Below are 6,000 nucleotides of genomic sequence, written 5' to 3'. Positions count from 1 at the left end.
CTTTGTAGATAAAAACTTAAATACATTTTCAATTTCATTAGAAGAAATTGGGTTATTCAGTAGTTTTACTTCTTCTTGAGCTAGCCTTGGTACTTTATATGTTACTAGGAATCTGTCTATTTCTTCTGTTTTATCAAACCTATGAGAGTAGAGTTTCTCAAAACAAATGTTGATGATCTTCTGTATTTCTACAGAGGCTGTAGTGATCTCAACTTTTCATTCCTTATTGCATGCATTTGAGCTTTTTCTTCCTTTTTTAAAATAAGGTTGACTAGGAGCTTATCAATTTTATTTATTCTTTCAAAGAACCAACTCTTTGGTTCATTGGATTGTTTTCTTAGTCTCTGTTGCATTAATTTATGCTCTGATTTTAATAATTTCCTCCCTTGTTTTGGTTTTGGGCTTGACTTGCTCTTCTTTCTCTGATGTTTGAGGTGTAGCATCAGGTTGTTTATTTGTATTGGTTCTGTTTTCCTGATATGGGAATTCAGTGCAATAGTTTATCCTCTGAGGACAGCTTTCATTTAATCTCACACATTCTGGTAAGTTGTATTTTTGTTTGTGTGTAGGTATTGTTTGACTTCTTCTTTAATTTCTCCTGTGACCCACTGATTGTGCAAGAGTGCATTATTGTTTCCATGCATTTGTGGGATATTGGTAGTTTCTTTATCATTAATTTCTAGTTTCATGGTGCTATGATCCTGGGATATTTTCAACTAATGGTGCTAAGATACATGGGATATTTTCAACTAATTTGAATTTATGTAAATATGTTCTGTGGGCTAATATATGGTCCATTTTAGAGAATGTCCCACGTACTGCTGAGAACAATGTGCATTCTGATGTTGTTGGTGGAACACTCTGTATTTGTCTATCAATTCCATTTGTTCACAGGTGTGATTCACTTCTGCTATTTCTTTACTGATTTTCTGTCTGGTTGATCTGTCCCTTGGTGTTAATCGTGTGTTAATGTCCCCTGCTATAATTGTGTTACTGCTAATTTTGTTTTTCTTTTCTGTTAATACTTGTTTTATATAGCTGGGTGCTCTGGAATTTGGTGCATACATGTTTAAGATTGTTATCTCTTCCTGTTGAAGTTTTCTCCTAACCAGTATGTAATGACCTTCTTTATCTCTTCTGATCATTACTGGTTTGAAGTTCACATTATCTGCAAACAGAATAGCTACCCTCGCTTTTGGGGGGTTCCTGTTGCATGAAGTATTGTTTTCCATCCTTTGACTTTTAGTTTGTGAGTTTCCTTTTGGGCTAGATCAGTTTCTTGTAGACAGCATATGGTTGGATGCTGTTTCTTGATCCATTCTGCCAGTCTGTTTCTTTTAATTGGTGCATTAAGACCATTTACATTAATGGTTATAACTGTTATATGTTGGTTTATTGTTAACATGTTATCTTTCTGCTGTTGCATCTTTATCTTTCTGTTCTATTTAGTTGTCTGCTTTGCTTAGTGGTTTTTTGCTAAGTGTATCTAAACTGTCTTTCCGTATTCTTTGCAGAGTTGCCTTGGTGATCATGAAGTTCTTCAGCTGTTCTTTGTCATGGAAGTGTCTTATTTCTCCATCGATTTTGAAGGACAGTTTGAAGGGTACATCAGTCTAGGTTGGAAATCATTTTCCTTTGGGATCTGAAATACTTCATGATCTTCTTGACTTTATTGTTTGGGCTGAGAAGTCTGCTGTGATTCTGATAGATTTTCCTTTATAAGTGATCCATCTTTTCTCTCTGTCAGCTTTTAATATTCTATTCTTATGTTGTATTTCTAGGATGGTGATTATTATATGTCTGGGTGTAGTTTTATTTTGGTTATGGCTATTTAGAGCTCTGTATGCTTCATTGATCCTGATGTCAGTTTCAACTTTCATGTTTGGGAAATTTTTAGCTATTAGTTCTCGAAATATCCTCTTAACATCCTTTATGTTGCCCCTTTCTTTTTGATTTATCCCTATCAATCTTATGCTGTTTTTCTTTGCATCATCTTGCAGTTTTTGGATTGTTATTTCCTGATTCCTTGTTATTTTTAAAAGATCTTTCCTTTCCTGTTCACTAGCTGCAATCTTGTCTTCGAGATCTGAAATTTATCTTCACTTTCGTTGAAGCAATTTTTACAAATTTAATGGAATTTTTGTTTTTCTGTATATCTCTTTGCGTCTGCTTCATGTATTCTGTTTCTTTCTTATATTGTTCGTCCAAGGATTCTATATTTTTGTTTAGTTCCTCCAATTTTTTAACTGTGTTTTCTTAAGATATGTTCAGCCTCTCTTTCATTTCTTTTATCATTTCTTCTTTTACCTGGGAGATTATTTCTAGTTTGAATTCCTTTAAAGCTTCCTAGATTTGCTTCTTTATTTCAGTTGCTATTATTTCAGGTATTTCAGGTGCATGTCATATATTTTCTTCTATGTACATAGCTCCTAAGTTTTCTTCGGGTGGGCTTTAGGTTTGAGATTTATTTTGGTCTTTTTTTGTCATTTTCCTGTATTTCCGTGTTTCAAGTGTTGTTCCATGGCTTCCCGTGGGCCTTTTGGAAATCCTCTTCCATTCCTTGACTCCTGAAACTCTGGCCATCCAGTCCCCCCAGATTCAGAGCAGCTCACTGCTTTGGAGCAGCCATGCCCAAGCCCTGCGGAGCTGGTAGAGTGTGGCAGGAAGCTGTGAAGTTCCTTTGCTGGTGAGAGCAATGATCCCAAACTCCCTGGGCTCCAGATGGTGCAGGGACACTCATATCTGAACCCTTGTGCCGGCACAAGCAGGCCCAAGATCCCCAGGTTTGCTAAGCATGGCCGGAAGCTGCGAAGTTGGTGCAGGCTGGACCAAGATATGCTGAGCTGGTTCTGGGCAGCAGCAAGCAGTGAAACTCCCTATTCAGTGGAAGCAATGATCTTAGACTCCCGGGGCTTGGGATAGTGTGGGGACACTCACCCCAGGCCACCCAGCATCCAAAATTGAGGGCAATGCAGGCCCTAGATCCCCTGAGCAGGCCGAGCATGGCAGGAAGCTGGGAAGTTGGTGCAGGCAGGCCCAAGCCCTGCTGAGCTGGTCGAGTGTGGCAGGAAGCCCTGAAGTTTCCTGGCCAGCCAGGAGCAATGATCTTAAACTCCTGGGCCTTGAGATGATATGGGAACACTCATCCCAGGCTGCCCAGTCTCTAGAATTGAGGGCACAGGCAGCCCCCAAATCCCCTGAGGCCGGTACAAACATTTTCTATGTTTGTTCCAGAAATGAAAATTAGTATTAATGTATGAAGCTTGTAAAACACATTACCTATAGTTTGTAGACCAATATGTCCCAAACTATATTCTGATGTCCACTAGTACTACAAGACACACTGAGAGAAGTGGATTTCACTGTAAAACAAATCTGGTAAAGCTTCACATTTTAAATGTGGTCATATAAGTTTTGTTTTACATATAATCTTATTAAGCACTCAGAGAAGTCTTATAAATATGAAATCCACTTGTCTTTGTTAATCTCCTTATGTCCCAATAATACAAGCATGGCACCTTTCCAAGGAAGAACACCTTTTTGGTATCCTGAAAATCACCATTTGGAAAATGCTTTCAAAAACAGACAGATTAGTGAAAGGACCTCTGGAAGTCACCCAGGGCAAAAGATATCTTTTATTTAGGGCATATTGATACTGTATATATGAAATGGCTTCTGTCATTACCTAAATGAATGGAAAAAATCTTTCATTTTTGAAAGGATCAATTTAATTATATAGTACTAAGCATTGAAATTTCTATGAATTTCTTCTTAAAATATTTCTGAAGGTTCATGGAATAAGTTTTAAAAGGATATTGCATTAGAAGTCCAAATACCTAACTTTTCTAGCAGCTGTGCAACTAAAAAGGTGTGTACCATTACGCCACTTGATTAGTTTTCTTAGGTATTAGTTTCTTCATCCATAAACAGGAATAACAATATCCATATATTGGATCATTATAAGGTTCAAAAACTAAAATATATTTGATTCTCTAGCATTGTGGAAGGGAAATAAATGACAGTGAAGCAAGGCTTCCACAGTGAGAAACAGGACCAGCATAGAACTGGTGTTGTACAGGATTTCCAGCAATGTGCACAGAAGACTGTGATATCATTTTTCTAGAAGGACTCTACATGAAGAATGAAAACAAGGAAATAACATCTTTTAGAACTCAAGTTTGAAAAATATCACCCACCCACACCCTTCCCCATTTTGACAGATCAGAAACTCAGGGCTGAAAGATAGCTACTCCAGAAATAATGCAAAGGTATGCCTCATGTCTCAGTGATTACCTTCATCCTGTCCCAGTGTCATCCACAATTCTTGTCTCAGAAAACAAGGTTCACCATTTGTTTGTAGGCACTCTGAATTCCTCTCAGCAGCTGGCTCAAGTTCGTATTCCACATTCATCTCCTGATTGAATTCCTTTGTAATTTTCACAACATATCTTGCAAGCTATGAATGCAACAGGTATCTTCAATTTCTCCGTTTCCATGCAAGATCTTGTTGAAAACTTGAAAAGGAAGTAAAAAAAGAGGTTTATATCCCTTCAGGAGTATGGTAATAATAGATACTTGGGATGAGTAAATCATGAGATTTACCCAGGCAGCCTGTTCTTTTGTGCTTCTGACCTCTCAGAAAATTAGTTTAAAATTTGTTCTCTATGTCCTTGATACTTTTTCTTTTAGATATCATTGGTGACAACAGGACAAGGGACTTTTCTAAATTATTTTTTCTAAAATAGTTCCCTTTCTTTCTGCCTTATAATGATCAGCACTGTAATTAAATATTTCCTTGTAGGCAGTCTTAAATGTCACACAGCACATTTAACCTTTACATTTGCTATATTGACCGAGACTACTTACCCTATTTTAACAATTGTGATTCATGCATTAAATGTTATCCCAAGAGTTAGTTGCTTGTGACACACATTTACCATTCTACTTTCATGCATCAGGGAACTAGATATAGCATAACTTCATTTTCTGGCTATTAGTCTCTTTATGAGAAGTTGAAACAAGTCTGCACACAAGATGATGGGTAGAACCATAGCCACTCTAGGTTCTACTGAGATGGGGTAGGATGCATTGTCAAGCTTGCTCCATGTTGTGGGCAGGATTCAAGTCCTTAGGGCCCTTTGGAATAAAGATCTCAGTTCCTCACTGGCTACTGAACAGAGGATATCCTCTGTTCCCTTCACATGGAATTTTTCGTGGAACAGTTCACAACATGGAACCTGGTTTCATCAACGTGAATACATGAAATCAAGTTGTAGAAATGGTGTGCAAAAAACAATGAAAGTCACAGTTTTTCATAACTGAATCTCAGAAGTGACATCTCTTTGATTTTGCTTTTTCATTACAAGCACACATTGGTAGAGTAGATGACTCAAAAGGAGGATATCGCACAAGGATGTGAAAATTGGAAGATCAGATTATTGGAGAGTTTAGAAAATTTTAGAAGGTTGCCTTCCACAATTGTCCTATACTGGGCACATGGCAGATTATGGGATTTGAGCTCCTTTTCCTGAAACCTCCTAATCTCAAGGTAGTTTATGCTGACCATTTCTTAAAATATTTCTTTAAACCTAAAATTTCATCTTTAGTTCAGTGGTGTAAAAACTCAACTTATCCCATAATAGTGTCTCATATTTTTAAATCTGGCAGAAGTTTTGATCCTTCTCTCCACAATTTTATCCTCTGGGTTCGACTTCCCTGGCAGAATTCTTTCAACTATTGGCTCTCAAAGTAAGTCATACTGTCTTTAGTTGTCTTGTCATCCTTCAGTGTTTTATCCTTTTGTGGCCTTTGACTGGTTTTTTAAAAAGCCAGATTCCTGACCATGTTGTTTAAGAATCAAGGAATATGGAATCTAATGTTTCTTCTAAAGATTTTAGTCTTCTTTACTGATTAAAAGATGTTATGATTTGTATGTGAATGTCCCTCCTACAGATCCGCATGCAGACATGGGAAATGGTTTTTCAGAGTTGACTGAATCTA

General features: G+C 37.2%; 1 long non-coding RNA gene across 1 annotated transcript in view; it reads right to left on the bottom strand.

Annotated features, from left to right (window-relative positions):
* Positions 1-4,212: 4,212 nt before the first annotated feature.
* LOC134475358 (uncharacterized) overlaps positions 4,213-6,000 on the bottom strand; it is a 487,450-nt gene continuing 485,662 nt past the window's right edge. Inside the window, exon 5 of the long non-coding RNA XR_010046475.1 lies at positions 4,213-4,514. This is a non-coding gene — a long non-coding RNA (uncharacterized LOC134475358). The remainder of the gene's footprint in view (positions 4,515-6,000) is intronic.

The sequence above is a fragment of the Cavia porcellus genome, unplaced genomic scaffold, assembly GCF_034190915.1.
Source record: "Cavia porcellus strain 051 isolate PalLab524CR breed Dunkin Hartley unplaced genomic scaffold, mCavPor4.1 scaffold_3, whole genome shotgun sequence".
NCBI lineage: Eukaryota > Metazoa > Chordata > Mammalia > Rodentia > Caviidae > Cavia > Cavia porcellus.
Note: the sequence above shows the minus strand (reverse complement) of the source record. Positions and strands in the feature narration are given on the sequence as shown.